At 41.5% G+C, this 22602-nt stretch overlaps 1 non-coding gene and 1 pseudogene across 1 annotated transcript; both read left to right on the forward strand.

Moving 5' to 3' along the window:
* The window catches only part of LOC130949535 (guanosine deaminase-like), an 82257-nt pseudogene that overhangs the window by 49753 nt on the left and 9902 nt on the right, over nt 1-22602 (forward strand).
* LOC130952997 (small nucleolar RNA R71) lies at nt 16877-16984 on the forward strand. Its single transcript, XR_009075171.1, has one exon. It is a non-coding gene; the product is annotated as a small nucleolar RNA R71 (small nucleolar RNA).

Raw genomic sequence — 22602 nt, forward strand, 5'->3', positions numbered from 1 at the left:
CTCTATAACCATTTGAATCTGCCTGACTGAGATTTACAAGATGACCATAGCTTGCTTCATACCAACAATCTCCGTGGGATCGACCCTTACTCGCGTAAGGTTTATTACTTGGACGACCCAGTGCACTTGTTGGTTAGTTGTGCGAAGTTGTGATAAAGAGTTGAGATTGCAATTGAGCGTACCATGTTGATGGCGCCATTGATGATCACAATTTCGTGCACCAGCTGTATATTCCATTCATTGTATGACGCGTTCACTACCGAATCCGAGCTTAGCTCCATTTGATCCGGAAATCGAAAGAACTTTGCTTCACATAAGGCAAGCTCAAAGGTGGTTAGCCTTTGAGGGGGGTGAAAAGGTTTTTACCAATTCACCAACCATATCTGAAGTGGACTCCGAACCGTCACTCGAAGAAGGCACTAGCTATTCTTCCTTTGATACTACTAATAGTTCCTCTTTTGATATAGGTGCCGACACTATTGCCGCTCCAAGGAGGGTTACTCTCAAGGAAGTGGGTGCACCAGACTTTGTTCTACAACCTCTTCATGTGCTTCATCCAAACTTGAATGCGAATTTTGAACTCAAGACTGAATTGATTCATCTCCTACCAAAGTTTCACAGACTTCCCGCACAAGATCCTATTAGACACCTCAAGGACTTTCATGGTGTATGCTCAACAACTAGGCGGGAAGGATCGGATGAAGTTGCTATATGGTTGTTTGCCTTCCCATTCTCTCTTGAGAGAAGAGCCAAAGAGTGGTTTTACACTTTGCCTAGTGATGTTGTTACCAGTTGGGACTTGCTTATAAGAGAATTTCTAGATAAATTCTTACCCGTGGAAATGACGGACAAGTTAAGAAAAGAGATCTCATACAATGTACAAGGTGAAATGGAGACTCAATATGAGTATTGGGAGCGGTTTCACAAACTCCTTGACTCATGTCCCAACCACATGATTGATACTCAAGTGTTGCTTAGCTGTGTGTGCCAAGGAATAAGAGAACAAGACAAGAATTTATTGGATGCTTCAAGCAACGGTTCTTTGTCAAAGTATAGGACGACGGAGGAGGCATGGCAACTCATTACTGACTTGGCCGAATCTACTCAACATGCTAGACGGATAATCAATCGCCCAAAGGCCGTAAACGAAGTTTCCACTAGTAGTGAGACCGCTGCTCTTGCTAAATCCTTGGGTGAGATGACAAACATTCTAAAGCAACTCCAACTTGGTCAACAACAACCTCAACAACAACATCAACCTCCACCACCTCCTCAACAACATAGTCAACAATTGGTCCCCCAAAAAGTGTGTGGCATTTGTTCTTGCTATTCCCACTATACGGACGAATGTCCCAGCCTTCAAGAAGATAACACCTTGGCAGCCACCCACAACTTTTATAACTGTTTGAATCAAGGATACTACCAACGAGGCGGTAATTTCAATCAAGGGTATCCCCAACTAGGAGATAACTACAATCAAGTGGGTAACAATTATAATCAAGGTTGGAAAGACAATTCCAACCAATGGAGGGACAAATATCAACAAGGAGGTAGGGAACAATGGAGGCAATCAAAGATGGAACAACAACAACTCACAAAACCGATACTCACAAAATCAACCATATCCTCAACAAAACCAAGGAAGAAATTACCAAACCTACCAACCCCCACACCAAAGACAACCACCTCAACCCAATCAACCACAAGCCCCTCAAATCATATACCCTTCCACTTCTCCCAATCAAGACGATACACTCCAAACCATTCTCCAAGGCCAAAAAGAACTTCAAACTACACTTGCCTCCGGTCTTACCAGTCTCACATCTACACTACAAGCTTTTCTTGCACGCATAGAACCACCTTCCACCTCCACTCCTCAAGCCTCAAGTTCTAGTGCTGTTTCTTCACAACCTCTACCCAATCCCAATGGTGGTATCAATGCCATCACCTTGAGATCTAAACACAATTACACGAGAAGAAGCAAAAGAAACCAAGTCCTATAATAGTCACTCAAGATGAGGAGGGAATTAAGATAGAAGAAGTTGAAGAGGAAGAAGATGCACAAGTGGTAGTTGAAGATGAAATATCTCAACCAACAAATGAAGTCTCCAAAGATGAGAAGGCCTTGGAAGAAGAAATTGCTGAACAATCCCATTTCCAACATTAGCAAGGAAAGCTAGGAAGCGTGTAGAACTTGACCCCAAAATGGTAGAGATGTTCAAGAAAGTTGAGGTAACTATTCCTCTCTTTGATGCTATCCATCAAGTACCTAAGAATGCAAAGTTTTTCAAGGATTTATGTATGAACAAAGATAAAATTCATGAGTTAGAAACTATTCCATTGGCGAGTTCTATTTCGGCTTTGATGGGAGCATTGCCCAAGAAGTGTGATGATCCGCGCCCATGCATGGTTACTTGTACCATAGATGGAGTTCAATTCCATGATTGTATATGTGATCTCGGTGCATGCATTAGTATTATGCCTCTTTCCGTTTACCATTTATTGAAGCTACCACTGTTGAGGCGGTCGGCGGCTAGGTTTGTCTTAGCGGATAAGAGCATAATAACCGTGACGGGTGTTGCGGAGGATGTGTTAGTAAATATAAAAGGGTTGGTGTTTCCAATTGATTTTTATGTCCTTGAGATGCCATCAAGTGAATCCGAGAGGACATCATCTATCCTACTTGGGAGGCCACCTTTGAGGACCTATAGATTCAAGTTGGATGCCCATTCGGAAACCTACTCATTTGAGATAGATGGGAGAGTCGTGAGTTTTAGCCTAGAAGAAGCCAAGAAGCACCCACCAGAGAACCATTCCATATTTCGGTGTGACCTAATTGACAACATTGTGGCCGAAGTGCATTATGCAAAGTTAGATGAGAAGCATATGATTGAAGAAATAAGTGAAGACCCAAGTGAAGTGAACACACTACCCCATCCAGATCCTCCGGAAGTTCAAGTGTCAAGTCAAGACTAAAAGTTAGAATTTTTGAAGCCACTACCGCCCCACCTAAAGTACTCATACCTTGATGAAGCCCACAAGTTCCCAGTAATTTTTGTAAGGGAACTCACTGCTCCACAAGAAGAAAAGTTGCTATGTGTTTTGAGAAAGAATAAAAGGGCAATAGGGTGGAGCTTGGCGGATCTAGTGGGAATAATCCCCCAAGTATGCGAGCACCGAATATTCCTAGAGGAAGGAGCTAGACCCGTTCGACAACCTCAAAGGCGACTAAATCCTACCATTCTAGAGGTTATGAAAAAAGATGTCACCCGGTTATTAGAAGCGGACATCATCTACTCCATTTCGGATAGTGAATGGGTGAGTCCCGTTCAAGTTGTGCCAAAGAAGTCCGGGGTGACCACGATCAAGAATGAGAGCGGGAAGCTTATAACAACAAGAGTGCAAAATTCTTGGAGGGTGTGCATTGACTACCAAAGGTTGAACATGGCCACTAGAAAGGATCATTTTTCACTATCGTTTATCGATTAAATGCTTGATCGACTATCCGGTAAATCTCATTATTGTTTTCTAGATGGCTATTCGGGGTACTTCAAAATAAATATTGCTCTAGAGGACCAAGAAAAAACAACTTTTACTTGCCCCTTTGGAACTTATGCCTATAAGCGTATGGCATTCGGCTTATGCAATGCACCAGCAACTTTCCAAAGGTGCATGATGAGCATATTTACAGATTTTCTAGAGTAATGTATGGAAGTTTTCATGGATGACTTCAGTGTATATGGTGATTCTTTTGATCATTGTTTGGATAACCTTGAAAAAGTTTTGGAAAGATGTACTAAATCAAACCTTGTCTTAAATTTGGAAAAGTGTCATTTTATAGTTAGGCAAGGCATTGTTTTAGGACATATTGTTTCCAAAGATGGTATTTCCATAGATTCCGCAAAGATCAATGTTATATCTAGCTTGCCTTACCCCTCCTCCGAGAGGGAAGTCCATTCGTTCCTTGGATATGCAGAATTTTACTGGAGATTTATCAAGGACTTTAGTAAGGTAGCATTGCCACTATCTCGATTGTTGCAAAAGGACATTGAGTTTGATCTAAGCAAGGAGTGCATGGAGGCTTTTGACAAGTTCAAGGTAGCATTGACCCAAGCTCCCATCGTGAGAGGGCTGGATTGGAGTCGGCCATTTGAAATAATGTGTAATGCTTCAAACTATGTAGTGGGAGCCGCGTTAGCTCAACGCGAGGGTATGAATCCATATGTCATAGCCTATGGGTATTGATTTCATGGGGCCATTCCCAAATTCTAATGGTTTTCTCTACATTCTACTTGCCGTTGATTATGTGTCCAAATGGGTGGAAGCGATACCCACCCGTACAAACGATGCTAATGTTGTCCTTTCTTTTGTGAGAAACAACATAATTTGTCACTTTAGGTCACCACGAGCAATCATGAGTGACCATGGTTCACATTTTTTAAACAAAAGAATGGAGGGACTAATGAAGAAATACGGCATCATACATAAAGTAGCCACGACCTATCACCCACAAACAAATGGCCAAGCCGAAGTTTTCAACCGAAAGATCAAGCGTGTATTGGAAAGGATTGTGAAGTCTAATAGAAAGGATTGGAGTGCCAAGCTTACCGATGCACTTTGGGCCTACCGAACGGCATACAAGACGCCGATTGGTATGAGCTCCTTTCGGTTGGTATATGGCAAAGCTTGCCACTTATCGGTAGAAGTGGAGTATAGAGCATATTGGGCCGTCAAAGAGTGCAATCCAAGTTTGGGTGGGGCCCGAATTGAGAGAAAGCTTCAATTGGCGGAATTAGAGTGTTTGAGACTAGAAGCCTATGAGAACTCTTGACTTTACAAGGAGAAAATGAAAGCCGTGCATGACAAGAACATTAGAAGGAGAGAGTTTAAAGCCGACGATCTAGTCCTCCTTTACAACTCAAGATTGAGATTATTGTCCGGAAAACTAAGATCAAGATGGGAAAGGCCATATCAAGTAGAGAAAGAGGAACCCTATGGGGTCAACCACTTGCACCATCCCTCAAGTTCGGATATCTTCAAGGTTAATGGGCACCGTCTCAAGTTATATCATGGTGAGAAAATGAAGAGCAACAAGGAGATTGAGGTATTCCTCTTGGAAGATCCTCCTCTTGGCAAAGCAAATTGAGCTAGTGAAGGTCTAACTTAAGGACATTAAACAAAAGTGCTAGGTGGGAGACACCCCACCATGGTGAGATCTATCCTTTTGACCCTTTTGTACATAATCCTTGAACTCTCTATTGATTTGTGATTGCTTAGCTATTGAATTGTTTAGTTAGATTTAATTGAAGTTACCTTGGATAAATTGTTCATGAGAATTTGCACTAATTCTAAATGGATAGGTTGATGGTATGGTAGAAAACACCCTATTTTTAGGTTTTACATGGAGTTTTGGGTGTTTTTAGCCTCTTTGGCTAGCTACCTACAGAATTTGTGATAAATGTGCATTTTTCATGTCCATGTCAAAAGAAAGGGGGTGGGGGTGGGGGGCCAGGGGCGCGCCTGCACACCGTACGCCTGCGTGCCCATATGCGGATGCAGCCTCTGGTACAAAATTCCAGAGAGTTAGGTGAGCACTGAGCCAGCACTATGCCCTACGCATAAACTCCTTCACATGTGCGTGCACCTGGCGCATTTCTACAACAAAACGCTGACTTGTTTGCTTGGACCCCAGTCGACATGCCAGGCATTGACCCGTCCATCATATCCCACAAGCTAGCACTAGATTCGTCTATCCGACCTGTTTCACAGATAAAACAAAACCTCGGCCACGACCGAAAGCAAGCATCTCTGGAGGAAACCAAGAAGCTCATCAATGCTGGCTTCATTCAGGAAATCAGGTTCACTACATGGTTAGCGAATGTCGTCATGGTGAAAAAACATAACATTAAATGGCGCATGTGTGTTGATTTCACTGATCTCAACAAAGTATGCCCAAAAGACTCATATCCCATACCATCTATTGATTGCTTAGTTGATAATGACCCTGGTTATGAAAAACTTAGCTTTATGGATGCATACTCTGGCTATAACCAGATCCAAATGTATCCATCCGATCAAAATAAGACAGCTTTTATTACTGAATATGGAAATTACTATTATAAAGTCATGCCGTTTGGCCTTAAGAATGCAGGTGCAACATATCAACGCCTAATGGACAAAGTATTTGCCCAACAGATTGACAGGAACATTGAATTCTATGTCGACAACATGATCGCCAAAATGAAGATCGGCAACAACCACCTAGATGACCTCGTAGAAATCTTCGGCCAAATTAGAAAATACAACATGCGGCTAAGCCCCGAAAGGTGCGCATTTGGCGTCAAAGTGGCAAATTCCTCGGCTTTATGGTCACTAGTCAAGGTATTGAAGCGAATCCAGAAAAGTGCCGAGCTGTCTTGGATATGACAAGCCCTCAAACTATCAAAGAAGTCCAACGGCTGACAGGGAAACTTACTGCACTTTCTAGATTCTTACCTTGCCTAGCTTCTAAGTCTTTATGTTTCTTCCAAACTTTAAAAAAGAAAAAGGCTTTCCAATGGACTAATGAATGTGAAAAAGCATTCACAATGGTGCACGAAATTGCAATCACACTTTTGCAATCCCGCACAACTAACCAGCAAGTGCACTGGGTCGTCCAAGTAATACCTTGCGTGAGCAAGGGTCGATCCCACGGAGATTGTCGGCTTGAAGCAAGCTATGGTTATCTTGTAAATCTTAGTCAGGATATCAGAAATTATCAGGATTGATTGTAAAAAGCAAAAGAGCATGAAATGGTTACTTGTTTTGCAGTAATGGAGAATAGGTTGAGGTTTTGGAGATGCTCCATCTTCTGAATCTCTGCTTTCCTACTATCTTTCTTCATCAAACACGCGAAGCTCCTTCCATGGAAAGCTGTATGTAGGGTTTCACCGTTGTCAGTGGCTACCTCCCATCCTCTCAGTGAAAACGTCCTATGCTCTGTCACAGCATGGCTAATCATCTGTCGGTTCTCGGTCAGGCGGAATAGAATCCATTGATTCTTTTGCGTCTGTCACTAACGCCCCGCCTGCTAGGAGTTTGAAGCACGTCACAGTCATTCAATCATTGAATCCTACTCAGAATACCACAGACAAGGTTAGACCTTCCGGATTCTCTTGAATGCCGCCATCAGTTCTAGCTTATACCGAAGATTCTGATTAAGGAATCCAAGAGATATCTACTCAATCTAAGGCAGAACGGAGGTGGTTGTCAGGCACACGTCATAGTGAGAATATGATGAGTCACGGATCATCACATTCATCCGGGTAAGAACAAGTGATATCTTAGAATGGAAGCAAGCATGATTGAATAAGAACAGTAGTAATTGCATTAATCCATCAAGACACAGCAGAGCTCCTCACCCCCAACCATGGGGTTTAGAGACTCATGCCGTAAGAAGTACACAAAGAAACGTGTAAAGTGTCATGAGGTACAGATACAATGTCAAAAGATCCTATTAATAGTGAACTAGTAACTAAGGTTTACAGAAATGAGTAAATACAGAAAAATCCACTTCCGGGCCCACTTGGTGTGTGCTTGGGCTGAGCATTGAAGCTTTCATGTGTAGAGACCTTTTGGAGTTAAACGCAGCTTTCATGCCAGTTTTGGGCGTTTAACTCCAAGTTTTATGCCAGTTCCAGCGTTAAACGCTGGAAATTTGAGGCTGAATTGCCACGCCGGTTTGGGCCATCAAATCTTGGGAAAAGTGGACTATTATACATTGCTGGAAAGCCCAGGATGTCTACCAATGCCGTAGAGCGCGCCAATTGGGCTTCTGTAGCTCCAGAAAATCCACTTCGAGTGCAGGGGAGGTCAGAATCCAACAGCATCTGCAGTCCTTTTCAGTCTCTGAATCAGATTGTTGCTCAGGACCCTCAATTTCAGTCAGAAAATACCTGAAATCACCGAAAAACACACAAACTCATAGTAAAGTCCAGAAAAGTGAATTTAACTAAAAACTAATGAAAATATACTAAAAACTAACTAAATCATACTAAAAACATACTAAAACAATGCCAAAAAGCGTAAATTATCCGTCATCACAACACCAAACTTAAATTGTTGCTTGTCCCCAAGCAACTGAAAATCAAAATAGAATAAAAGAAGAGAATATACTATAGACTCCAAATAAAAGAAACATAGTTCCAATAGATGAGCGGGACCAGTAGCTTTTGCTTCCGAACAGTTTGGCATCTCACTCTACTTTGAAGTTCAGAATGATTGGCATCTATAAGAACTCAGAACTCAGATAATGTTATTGATTCTCCTAGTTAAAATAGGATTCTTGAACATAGCTAGTGTATGAGTCTGGCTGTGGCCCAAAGCACTCTGTCTTCCAGTATTACCACCGGATACATACATGCACAGACACATAATTGGGTGAACCTTTTTAGATTATGACTCAGCTTTGCTAGAGTCCCCAATTAGAGGTGTCCAGGGTTCTTAAGCACACTCTTTTTGCCTTGGTTCACAACTTTATTTTATTTTATATATATATATATATATATATATATTTTACTGCTTTTTCTTGTTTTAAATTTTATTAATTATGAATTAAGAACAAGACTCAAAATAGATATAAGATGAGACAAAAAAAATAAATAAAATAGAAAAAAAAAAAAAACGCAAAAATAGGCTCCTAATGATAGAGGTTTTCACAGAGTTAGGACTCAACAACCTTGATTTTGAGAAGTGGATGCTCCCTCAGCTTGAGATGAGAGCTTTTGGCGTTTCATCTCTTGGAGTTCACGCCCCTGCTTCTCTTGCTCCCTCCATTGACTTCTTGGTGATTGGATGTTCAATGGGTATGAATTCATTTGCTCCCATCTTTACTTTAGCCTCTTTACAGAGCAAGGAGATCAAGCTTGGGTAAGCTAATTTGGTTACAGTGGAATTCTTATTTGCAATTGTGTAGATCTCACAAGCAATCACATGATGAACCTCCACTTCTTTTCCAAGCATAATGCAATGAATCATCACTGCTCTCTTGATAGTGACCTCAGAACGGTTGCTAATGGGCAGTATGGAACGCCCAATAAAGTCTAGCCAACCTCTTGCAATTGGTTTGAGGTCTCCCCTCTTGAGTTGGTTTGGGACACCCTTTGAATTGGTTATCCACTTAGTTCCAGGGAGGCATATGTCCTCTAGAACTTGATCCAACCCTTTATCTGCTCTCACCATCCTCCTATTAAAGGAGTCAGGATCATCTTGCAGTTGAGACAATTTGAAGATTTCTCTTATTTTGTCCAGATGGAAGTACATAACTTTCCCTCTGACCATAGTTCTGTAGGTATGGTAAGCCGTTCCAGTCATTCTCTACTTATCTGTTAACCACAGATTTGAGTAGAATTCCTGAACCATGTTCCTTCCAACCTTTATCTCTGGATTGGTTAGAACTTCCCATCCTCTGTTTCGAATTTGCTCTTGGATCCCCGGATATTCATCTTCTTTCAGATCAAATTTCACTTCCGGGATCACTGACCTCAGACCCATTATCTTGTGATAATGGTCTCCATGTTCTTTGGTTAAGAACTTCTCTTGGTTCCAAAGATTCTTTGGATTATTCTCTTTCTTTCCTCTTAAATTGGTTTGTTTTCCCTTAGAAGCCATGATCTTGATGAATCTTGGCTTAGTGATCACGAAAAAGCACACCAAACTTAGAGGTTTGCTTGTCCTCAAGCAAAAGAAAGGAAGGAAGAGAGAGAGGAGAAGCAAATTCGAATGGTGTGGGTAATTAGGGGTCCAAACGTGTATTTATAAGGTGGGGAGGAGAGATTTCAAAAAAAAGAAAAGTTTGAAAAGAGATTTGAAAAGATATGGAAAAATTTTGAGAGAAAGGTGAGTTTTTGAACAATATTTGGAATTGATTTGAAATAGATTTGAAGAATGGTTTTGATTTTGAAGATTTGAAAGTGAATGAGATGGTTGAAGTGTGATTTTGTAGAAAAGTATGGGTAGAAAAGGAATTTGAAAAAATTGGTTTGAAAACAAAATTGTGATCCCCCCACCTTTCTGGGCGTTAAACGCCCAGAATGGCACCCATTCTGGCGTTTAACGCCCATTTGTTGCCCTTTGGGCGTTTAACGCCCAGTCAGGTGCCCTGGCTGGCGTTAAACGCCAGAATTCCTTTATCACTGGGCGTTTTTCTAATGCCCAGGATGCTGCACACCTGGCGTTAAACGCCCAGAATGGTGCCCATTCTGGCGTTTAACACCCAAAATGGCACCATTATGGCGTTAAACGCCCAGAATGGTGCCCATTCTGGCGTTTACGCCCAAAATGCCCCTTATTGGCGTTTTTTCGCCAGTAAGCTCTTTTCTCTACTTTTTGAGCTGAATCCTTCTGTAACTCTGTGATTCCTTCATTTTTGATACTTGCCTTGTAAAAACAAATCATATAACCTCCTAATGACTGGGTTGCCTCCCAGCAAGCGCTTCTTTACTGTCTTTAGCTGGACCTTTACTGAGGATCACTCAAGTCTCAGTTTGAGCGTTCCTGCTCAAAATTGCTTTCAAGATAATGCTTGATTCTCTGTCCATTAACAATGAATTTTTTGTCAGAATCAATATCCTGAAGCTCAACTATCCATATGGTGACACTTCTGTAATCACATACGGACCCCTCCCCGGGATTTGAGTTTTCCTGGAAACAATTTGAGCCTAGAGTTGAAGAGAACTTTTTGTCCTGGCTCAAAGACTCTGGTTGACAACTTCTTGTCATGCCATTTCTTTGCTTTTTCCTTATAAATTTTTGCATTTTCAAAGGCATTGAGTCTGAACTCCTCTAGCTCATTTAACTGGAGCAATCTTTTTTCACCAGCTAACTGAGCATCCATGTTTAGGAATCTGGTTGCCCAGTAGGCTTTATGCTCCAGTTCTACGGGCAGATGACATGCCTTCCCATACACCAGTTGGTATGGAGAGGTTCCTATAGGAGTCTTGAATGCTGTTCTGTATGCCCATAGAGCATCATCCAAACTCTTTGCCCAATCCTTTCTTCGGGCTATCACCGTCCGTTCTAGGATTCTTTTTAGCTCTCTGTTAGAGACTTCAGCTTGCCCATTTGTCTGTGGATGATACGGAGTTGCCACTTTATGGCTGATTCCATATCTAACCATAGCAGAGTATAGCTGTCTATTGCAGAAATGAGTGCCCCCATCACTGATTAGTACTCTGGGAACATGGTGTGCGAAATTGTGATCACTACTTTTCGCAACTCAAATAATCCTTAGTAATGGCCCCAAGAACTTGGTGCTCAATACCATGGCATAAACACAACTTTGCACAACTAACCAGCAAGTGCACTGGTCGTCCAAGTAATAACCTTACGCGAGTAAGGGTCGATCCCACGGAGATTGTTGGTATAAGCAAGCTATGGTCACCTTGTAATCTTAGTCAGGCAGACTCAAATGGGTATAGTGATATACGAATAAAGCATAAAGATAAAGATAGGTACTTATGTAATTCATTGGTAGGACTTCAGATAAGTATGAAGATGCCTTCCCTTCCGTCTCTCTGCTTTCCTACTGTCTTCATTCAATCCTTCTTACTCCTTTCCATGGCAAGCTTATGCAAGGGTTTCACCGTTGTCAGTGGCTACCTCCCATCCTCTCAGTGAAAAACGTTCCTATGCTCTGTCACAGCATAGGCTAATCATCTATCGGTTCTCGGTCAGGCCGGAATAGAATCCAGTGATTCTTTTGCGTCTGTCACTAACGCCCCGCCTGCTAGGAGTTTGAAGCAAGTCACAGTCATTCAATCATTGAATCCTACTCAGAATACCACGACAAGGTTAGACCTTCCGGATTCTCTTGAATGCCGCCATCAGTTCTTGCCTATACCACGAAGACTCTGATCTCACGGAATGGCTGGTCGTTTGTCAGGCGAGCACTCGGTTGTCAGGCGATCAACCATGCATCGTGTATCAGGAATCCAAGAGATAAACACTAGAGCCTCGTTTGCTTGTAGAACAAGAGTGGTTGTCAGTCACTTTGTTCATGAGTGAGAATGATGATGAGCGTCACATAATCATCACATTCATCAAGTTCTTGAGTGCGAATGAATATCTTGGACAAAGAACAAGCGGAATTGAATGGAAGAACAATAGTAATTGCATTAACACTCGAGGTACAGCAGAGCTCCACACCTTAATCTATGGTGTGTAGAAACTCCACCGTTGAAAATACATAAGACAAGGTCTAGGCATGGCCGTGAGGCATCCTCAATGATCTAAGAACTAGATGTCCAAAGATGAAAATACAAAGCAAAGGTCCTACTTATAGAAAACTAGTAGCCTAAGGTTTACAAAGATGAGTAATGACATAAAAATCCACTTCCGGGCCCACTTGGTGTGTGCTTGGGCTGAGCAATGAAGCATTTTCGTGTAGAGACTCTTCTTGGAGTTAAACGCCAGCTTTTATGCCAGTTTGGGCGTTTAACTCCCATTTTGGTGCCAGTTCCGGCGTTTAACGCTGGGATTTCAGAGGGTGACTTTGAACCCGGTTTGGGCCATGGGCCATCAAATCTTGGGCAAGTATGGACTATCATATATTGCTGGAAAGCCCAGGATGTCTACTTTCCAACGCCGTTGAGAGCGCGCCAATTGGGCTTCTGTAGCTCCCGAAAATCCACTTCGATTGCAGGGAGGTCAGAATCCAACAGCATCTGCAGTCCTTTTCAGTCTCTGGATCAGATTTTGCTCAGGTCCTCAATTTCAGCCAGAAAATACCTGAAATCACAGAAAAACACACAAACTCATAGTAAAGTCCAGAAAAGTGAATTTTAATTAAAAACTAATAAAAATATACTAAAAACTAACTAGATTATACTAAAACATACTAAAACAATGCCAAAAAGCGTACAAATTATCCGCTCATCACAACACCAACTTAAATTGTTGCTTGTCCCCAAGCAACTGAAAATCAAATAAGATAAAAAGAAGAGAATATACTATAGACTCCAAATTATCAGTGAAACTTAGCTCCAAATTAGATGAGCGGGACTAGTAGCTTTTTGCCTCCGAACAGTTTTGGCATCTCACTTTATCCTTTGAAATTCAGAATGATTGGCTTCTTTAGGAACTCAGAATCCAGATAGTGTTATTGATTCTCCTAGTTAAGTATGATGATTCTCGAACACAGCTACTTTATGAGTCTTGGCCGTGGCCCAAAGCACTCTGTCTTCCAGTATTACCACCGGATACATACATGCCACAGACACATAATTGGGTGAACCTTTTCAGATTGTGACTCAGCTTTGCTAAAGTCCCCAATTAGAGGTGTCCAGGGTTCTTAAGCACACTCTTTTTGCCTTGGATCACAACTTTATTTCTTTCTTTTTCTTTTCTTTTTCTTTCTCTCTCTCTTTTTTTTTTTGTCTTTCTCTTTCTTTTTTTTTTGTATTCACTGCTTTTTCTTGCTTCAAGAATCATTTTTATGATTTTTCAGATCCTCAGTAACATGTCTCCTTTTTCATCATTCTTTCAAGAGCCAACATTCATGAACCACAAATTCAAAAGACATATGCACTGTTCAAGCATACATTCAGAAAACAAAAAATATTGCCACCACATCAAACTAATTAAGCTAGTTTTAAAGATGAATTCGAAATCCTATACTTCTTGTTCTTTTGTGATTAAAAACAGTTTTTTCATTTAAGAAAGGTGATGGATTCATAGGACATTCATAACTTTAAGGCATAGACACTAAGACACTAATGATCATAAGACACAAACATGGATAAACATAAGCATAAATTTTCGAAAAACAGAAGAATAAAGAACAAGGAGATTAAAGAACGGGTCCACCTTAGTGATGGCGGCGTGTTCTTCCTCTTGAAGGTCTTATGGAGTGCTTGAGCTCCTCAATGTTTCTTCCTTGTCTTTGTTGCTCCTCTCTCATGATTCTTTGATCTTCTCTAATTTCATGGAGGAGAATGGAGTGTTCTTGGTGCTCCACCCTTAGTTGTCCCATGTTGGAACTCAGTTCTCCTAGGGAGGTGTTGATTTGCTCCCAATAGTTTTATGGAGGAAAGTGCATCCCTTGAGGTATCTCAGGGATTTCATGATGAGTGGGATCTCTTGTTTGCTCCATCCTTTTCTTAGTGATGGGCTTGAGGTCATGCCTTCTCAGTTGAACCGGCTTCCCTCTTGAATCTCTCTTTCATTGAACGCCCTCTTCATAAATGTCTATGAGGACTTGGTCCAACCTTTGATCAAAGTTGACCCTTCTTCATGGCCACAACTTCATAGAAGTGGTCTTTGATGCACCCTTGAGATGAATCTCTCCATCTCCCATGACTCGGAGGAGGAGGCCTTTGCCTTCCCTTTCCTCTTTCTAGAGGTTTCTCCGGCCTTGGATGCCATAAATGGTTATGGAAAAACAAAAAGCAATGCTTTTACCACACCAAACTTAAAAGGATTGCTCGTCCTCGAGCAAAAGAAGAAAGAAGAGAGTAGACGAAGAAGAAATGGAGGAGATGGAGGTAGCTTTGTGGTTCGGCCTTTATGGGTGGGTTTGGGTGGGAAAGTGGTTTGAATTTTGAATGGTGAGGTAGATGGGGTTTTATGAAGGATGGATGTGAATGGTGAAGAGAAAGTGGAAATTGATAGGTGAAGGGTTTTTGGGGAAGAGGTGTTGAGGTGATTGGTGAATGGGTAAAGAAGAGAGAGGGTGGTGGGGTTGGTGGGGATCCTGTGGGGTCCACAGATCCTGTGGTGTCAAGGAAAAGTCATCCCTGCACCAAATGGCATGCAAAATTACGTTTTGAGCCAATTCTGGCGTTAAACGCCGGGCTGGTGCCCATTTCTGGCGTTTAACGCCAGGTTCTTGCCCTTTTCTGGCGTTTAATGCCAGTCTGGTGCCCCTTTCTGGCGTTAAACGCCCAGAATGGTGCCAGACTGGGCGTTAAACGCCCACCTGCTAGCCTTACTGGCGTTTAAACGCCAGTAAGTTCTTCCTCCAGGGTGTGCTGTTTTTCTTCCTGTTTTTCATTCTGTTTTTGCTTTTTCAATTGATTTTGTGACTTCTCATGATCATCAACCTACAAAATAAAATAAAATAACAAAGGAAAATATGTAAAATATAAAATTGGGTTGCCTCCCAACAAGCGCTTCTTTAATGTCAGTAGCTTGACAGATGGCTCTCATGGAGCCTTACATTTTCTCAGAGCGATGTTGGAACCTCCCAACACCAAACTTAGAGTTTGAATGTGGGGGTTCAACACCAAACTTAGAGTTTGGTTGTGGCCTCCCAACACCAAACTTAGAGTTTGACTGTGGGGGCTCTGTTTGACTCTGATTTGAGAGAAGCTCTTCATGCTTCCTCTCCATGGTGACAGAGGGATCTCCTTGAGCCTTAAACACAAAGGATTCTTCATTCACTTGAATGATCAATTCGCCTCTATCAACATCAATCACAGCCTTTGCTGTGGCTAGGAAGGGTCTGCCAAGGATGATGGTTTCATCCATGCACTTCCCAGTCTCTAGGACTATGAAATCAGCAGGGATGTAATGGTTTCATCTTCACCAAAACATCCTCTACAAGTCCATGAGCTTGTTTTCTTGAGTTGTCTGCCATCTCTAATGAGATTCTTGCAGCTTGCACCTCAAAGATCCCTAGCTTCTCCATTATAGAGAGAGGCATGAGGTTTACACTTGACCCTAAGTCACACAGAGCCTTCTTGAAGGTCATGGTGCCTATGGTACAAGGTATTGAAAACTTCCCAGGATCTTGTCTCTTTTGAGGTAATTTCTGCCTAGACAAGTCATCCAGTTCTTTGGTGGGCAAAGGAGGTTCATTCTCCCAAGTCTCATTTCCAAATAACTTGTCATTTAGCTTCATGATTGCTCCAAGGTATTTAGCAACTTGCTCTTCAGTGACATACTCATCCTCTTCAGAGGAAGAATACTCATCAGAGCTCATGAAAGGCAGAAGTAAGTCCAATGGAATCTCTATGGTCTCATTTTGAGCCTCAGATTCCCATGGTTCCTCATTGGGGAACTCAGTGGAGGTCAGTGCACGCCCATTGAGGTCTTCCTCAGTGGCGTTCACTTCCTCTCCTTCCTCTCCAAATTCGGCCATGTTGATAGCCTTGCACTCTCCTTTTGGATTTTCTTCTGTATTGCTTGGGAGAGTACTAGGAGGGAGTTCAGTAACTTTCTTGCTCAGCTGTCCCACTTGTGCCTCCAAATTCCTAATGGAGGACCTTGTTTCAGTCATGAAACTTTGAGTGGTTTTGATTAGATCAGAGACCATGGTTGCTAGGTCAGAGTGGTTCTGCTTAGAATTCTCTGTCTGTTGCTGAGAAGATGATGGAAAAGGCTTGCCATTGCTAAACCTGTTTCTTCCACCATTATTGTTGTTGAAACCTTGTTGAGGTCTCTGTTGATCCTTCCATGAGAAATTTGGGTGATTTCTCCATGAAGAATTATAGGTGTTTCCATAGGGTTCTCCTAGGTAATTCACCTCTTCCATTGAAGGGTTCTCAGGATCATAGGCTTCTTCTTCAGATGAAGCATCCTTAGTACTGCTTGGTGTATTTTGCATTCCAGACAGACTTTGAGAAATCAAATTGACTTGTTGAGTCAATATCTTGTTCTGAGCCAGAATGGCATTCAGAGTATCAATCTCAAGAACTCCTTTCTTCTGATTAGTCCCATTGTTCACAGGATTCCTTTCAGAAGTGTACATGAATTGGTTATTTGCAACCATTTCAATCAGCTCTTGAGCTTCTGTAGGCGTCTTCTTCAAATGAAGAGATCCTCCAGCAGAGCTATCCAAAGACATCTTGGATAGTTCAAAGAGACCATCACAGAAAATACCTATGATGCTCCATTTAGAAAGCATGTCAGAAGGACATTTTCTGATCAATTGTTTGTATCTTTCCCAAGCTTCATAGAGGGATTCACCATCCTTCTGTCTGAAGGTTTGGACTTCCACTCTAAGCTTACTCAATTTTTGAGGTGGAAAGAACTTTGCCAAGAAGGCATTGACTAGCTTTTCCCATGAGTCCAAGCTTTCTTTGGGTTGTGAGTCCAACCATGTCCTAGCTCTGTCTCTTACAGCAAAAGGGAATAGCATAAGTCTGTAGACCTCAGGGTCAACCCCATTAGTCTTGACAGTGTCACAGATTTGCAAGAATTCAGCTAAGAACTGATGAGGATCTTCCAGTGGAAGTCCATGGAACTTGCAATTCTGTTGCATTAGAGAAACTAATTGAGGCTTAAGCTCAAAGTTGTTTGCTCCAATGGCAGGGATAGAGATGCTTCTCCCATAGAAGTCGGGAGTAGGTGCAGTAAAGTCACCCAGCACCTTCCTTGCATTGTTTGCATTGTTGTTGTTTTCGGCTGCCATGTCTTCTTCTTTGAAGATTTCTGTTAGGTCCTCTGTAGAGAGTTGTGCCTTAGCTTCTCTTAGCTTTCGCTTCAAGGTCCTTTCAGGTTCAGGGTCAGCTTCAACAAGAATGCTTTTGTCTCTACTCCTGCTCATATGAAAGAGAAGAGAACAAGAAAATGTGGAATCCTCTATGTCACAGTATAGAGATTCCTTGAGGTGTCAGAAGAACAGAAAAATAGAAGAAAGAGGTAGAATAATTCGAACTAAATCAGAGAGAGTTCGAATTGTGCATTGAGAAGGAGTAGTACTCCATAAATAAAAGGATGTGGGAAGAGGGGAAGAGAATTTTCGAAAATTAATTAAAAAGTTTTTAAAATCATTTTGAAAAATTGATTGATAATTTTTGAAAACTCACAGTGAAAAAGGAATCAAGTGATTTTTGAAAAAGATTTTGAAATTAGAAGTCAAAAAGATTTGATTGAAAACTATTTTGAAAAAGATGAGGTTAAGAAGATATGATTGGTTTAAAAAAAAATGTGATTGAGAAGATATGATTTGAAAACAATTTTTAAAAAGATTTGATTTTAAAAATTAATAACTTGGCTATCAAGAAAAGATATGATTCAAACATTAAACCTTTCTCAACAGAAAAGGCAACATACTTGAAATGTTGAATCAAATCATTAATTGATAGTAAGTATCTTTGAAAAAGGAAAGAAATTGATTTTGAAAACATTTGATTGAAAAGATATTATTTGAAAAAGATTTGATTTTGTAAAACTTTGAAAACTTGAAAAAAAAAATTGAGTTGAAAACAAAATCTTCCCCCTTGTGCCATCCTGGCGTTAAACGCCCAGAATGGTGCACATTCTGGCATTTAACGCCCAATGCACTACCTTTTTGGGCGTTAAACGCCCAACCAGGCACCCTGGCTGGCGTTTAAACGCCAGTCTGTCCTTCTTCACTGGGCGTTTTGAACGCCCAGCTTTTTCTGTGTAATTCCTCTGCTGCATGTTCTGAATCTTCAGTTCCCTGTACTATTGACTTGAAAATAGAACCAAGATCAAATAAACAATACATGCAAGACACCAAACTTAAAATTAGACACTAGACTCAAACAAGAAACATAAAATATTTTTGGTTTTTTATGATTTTGAAATTTTTTGTGCTTTTTTCGAAAATTATATGAAAATAGAAAATAAAAGTTTCAGAATTCTTAGTTTGAATTCCAGGAATCATTGCAATGCTAGTCTAAGACTCCGGTCCAGGAATTAGACATGGCTTCTCAGCCAGCCAAGCTTTCAGAGAAAGCTTCGGTCCAAAACACTAGACATGGCCAATGGCCATCCAAGCCTTAGCAGATCATTGCTCCAATAGCAAGATTGATAGAGATCAACAAGCTCTTGTGATGATCAGTTGAAACCTCGGTCCAATAAGATTAGACATGGCTTCTCAGCCAGCCAGACTTCAACAGATTATCATGAAACACTAGAATTCATTCTTAAGAACTCTGAAAAAAAAATACCTAATCTAAGCAACAAGATGAACCGTCAGTTGTCCATACACAAAACAATCCCCGGCAACGGCGCCAAAAACTTGGTGTGCAAAATTGTGATCACTACTTTTCACAACTCAAATAATCCCTAGTAATGGCCCCAAGAACTTGGTGCTCAATACCATGGCATAAACAAAACTTTGCACAACTAACCAGCAAGTGCACTGGGTCGTCCAAGTAATAAACCTTACGCGAGTAAGGGTCGATCCCACGGAGATTGTTGGTATGAAGCAAGCTATGGTCACCTTGTAATCTTAGTCAGGCAGACTCAAATGGGTATAGTGATATACGAATAAAGCATAAAGATAAAGATAGAGGTACTTATGTAATTCATTGGTAGGAACTTCAGATAAGCGTATGAAGATGCCTTCCCTTCCGTCTCTCTGCTTTCCTACTGTCTTCATTCAATCCTTCTTACTCCTTTCCATGGCAAGCTTATGCAAGGGTTTCACCGTTGTCAGTGGCTACCTCCCATCCTCTCAGTGAAAACGTTCCTATGCTCTGTCACAGCATAGGCTAATCATCTATCGGTTCTCGGTCAGGCCGGAATAGAATCCAGTGATTCTTTTGCGTCTGTCACTAACGCCCCGCCTGCTAGGAGTTTGAAGCACGTCACAGTCATTCAATCATTGAATCCTACTCAGAATACCACAGACAAGGTTAGACCTTCCGGATTCTCTTGAATGCCGCCATCAGTTCTTGCCTATACCACGAAGACTCTGATCTCACGGAATGGCTGGCTCGTTTGTCAGGCGAGCACTCGGTTGTCAGGCGATCAACCATGCATCGTGTATCAGGAATCCAAGAGATAAACACTAGAGCCTCGTTTGCTTGTAGAACAAGAGTGGTTGTCAGTCACTTTGTTCATGAGTGAGAATGATGATGAGCGTCACATAATCATCACATTCATCAAGTTCTTGAGTGCGAATGAATATCTTGGACAAAGAACAAGCGGAATTGAATGGAAGAACAATAGTAATTGCATTAACACTCGAGGTACAGCAGAGCTCCACACCTTAATCTATGGTGTGTAGAAACTCCACCGTTGAAAATACATAAGAACAAGGTCTAGGCATGGCCGTGAGGCCATCCTCCCAATGATCTAAGAACTAGATGTCCAAAGATGAAAATACAATAGCAAAAGGTCCTACTTATAGAAAACTAGTAGCCTAAGGTTTACAAAGATGAGTAAATGACATAAAAATCCACTTCCGGGCCCACTTGGTGTGTGCTTGGGCTGAGCAATGAAGCATTTTCGTGTAGAGACTCTTCTTGGAGTTAAACGCCAGCTTTTATGCCAGTTTGGGCGTTTAACTCCCATTTTGGTGCCAGTTCCGGCGTTTAACGCTGGGATTTCAGAGGGTGACTTTGAACGCCGGTTTGGGCCATCAAATCTTGGGTAAAGTATGAACTATCATATATTGCTGGAAAGCCCAGGATGTCTACTTTCCAACGCCATTGAGAGCGCGCCAATTGGGCTTCTGTAGCTCCAGAAAATCCACTTCGAGTGCAGGGAGGTCAGAATCCAACAGCATCTGCAGTCCTTTTCAGTCTCTGGATCAGATTTTTGCTCAGGTCCCTCAATTTCAGCCAGAAAATACCTGAAATCACAGAAAAACACACAAACTCATAGTAAAGTCCAGAAAAGTGAATTTTAATTAAAAACTAATAAAAATATACTAAAAACTAACTAGATTATACTAAAAACATACTAAAAACATACTAAAAACAATGCCAAAAAGCGTACAAATTATCCGCTCATCAGAACACCAAACCTGCTGAAGATGTGTTTCTGGAGGAATTTTAGCACGGTCTTGGTATCATTAGTGGGTGTAGCAATTGCTTCTACCCACTTAGATACGTAGTCCACTGCCACCAGAATGTAAGTGTTTGAGTATGATGGTGGGAATGGACTCATGAAGTCAATTCCCCATACATCAAACAATTATATCTCTAATATCCCTTGTTGAGGCATGGCATATCCGTGAGGCAAGTTACCAGCTCTTTGGCAACTGTCACAGTTACGCACAAACTCTCGGGAATCTTTATAGAGAGTAGGCCAGTAGAAGCCACATTGGAGGACTTTAGTGGCTGTTCGCTCACTTCCAAAATGCCCTCCATACTGTGATCCATGGCAATGCCAAAGGATCTTTTGTGCTTCTTCTCTGGGTACACATCTGCGGATTACTCCGTCTGCACATCTCTTAAAGAGATATGGTTCATCCCAGAGGTAGTACTTGGCATCTGAAATTAATTTCTTTCTTTGCACTTTGCTGTACTCCTGGGGTATGAACCTCACAGCTTTATAATTTGCAATATCTGCAAACCAAGGAGCTTCCTGAATGGCAAAGAGTTGCTCATCTGGGAAAGTCTCAGAGATCTCAGTAGAAGGGAGGGACGCCCCAGCTACTGGTTCTATTCGGGACAGATGATCAGCTACTTGGTTCTCTGTCTCTTTTCTGTCTCTTATTTCTATATCAAACTCTTGCAGAAGCAACACCCATCTTATTAGCCTGGGTTTTGAATCCTGCTTTGTGAGTAAGTATTTAAGAGCAGCATGGTCAGTGTACACAATCACCTTGGATCCTACTAGGTAAGATCTAAACTTGTCAATGGCATAGACCACTGCAAGTAATTCTTTTTCTGTGGTTGTGTAATTCTTCTGTGCATCATTTAGAACACGGCTAGCATAATAGATGACGTGCAGAAGTTTGTTATGCCTCTGTCCCAACACTGCACCAATGGCATGATCACTGGCATCACACATTAATTCAAATGGTAATGTCCAATCTGGTGCAGAGATGACTGGTGCTGTGACCAGCTTAGCTTTCAAGGTCTCAAACGCCTGCTGACACTGTGTGTCAAACACAAATGGTGTGTCAGCAGCTAGCAGGTTACTTAAAGGTTTTGCAATTTTCGAAAAAAATCCTTTATGAACCTTCTGTAGAATCCTGCATGCCCCAGAAAGCTTCTGATTGCCTTAACATTGGCAGGTGGTGGTAATTTTTCAATTACCTCTACCTTTGCCTTATCCACCTCTATTCCCTTGCTTGAAATTTTGTGCCCAAGGACAATTCCTTCAGTCACCATAAAGTGACATTTCTCCCAGTTTAAGACCAGGTTAGTCTCTTGGCACCTTTTCAGGACAAGTGCTAGGTGATTAAGACAGGAGCTGAATGAGTCTCCATATACTGAGAAGTCATCCATGAAGACTTCCAGGAATTTCTCTACCATATCTGAGAAGATAGAGAGCATGCACCTCTGAAAGGTTGCAGGTGCATTGCACAGACCAAAAGGCATTCTTCTGTAGGCAAACACGCTAGAAGGGCAAGTAAATACTGTTTTCTCTTGGTCCTGAGGATCTACTGCAATTTGGTTGTAACCTGAATAGCCATCCAAAAAGCAGTAATAATCATGACCAGCTAGTCTTTCTAGCATTTAGTCTATGAATGGTAAAGGAAAATGATCCTTTCTGGTGGCTGTATTGAGTCTTCTGTAGTCAATACACATACGCCACCCTGTGACTGTTCTTGTAGGAACCAGTTCATTTTTTTCATTATGAACCACTGTCATGCCTCCCTTTTTGGGGACAACTTGGACAGGGCTCACCCAGGGGCTATCAGAAATAGGATAAATAATCCCAGCCTATAGTAATTTAGTGACCTCTTTCTGCACC

The sequence above is a fragment of the Arachis stenosperma genome, chromosome 9 (assembly GCF_014773155.1).
Source record: "Arachis stenosperma cultivar V10309 chromosome 9, arast.V10309.gnm1.PFL2, whole genome shotgun sequence".
In the NCBI taxonomy this organism is placed as follows: Eukaryota; Viridiplantae; Streptophyta; class Magnoliopsida; order Fabales; family Fabaceae; genus Arachis; species Arachis stenosperma.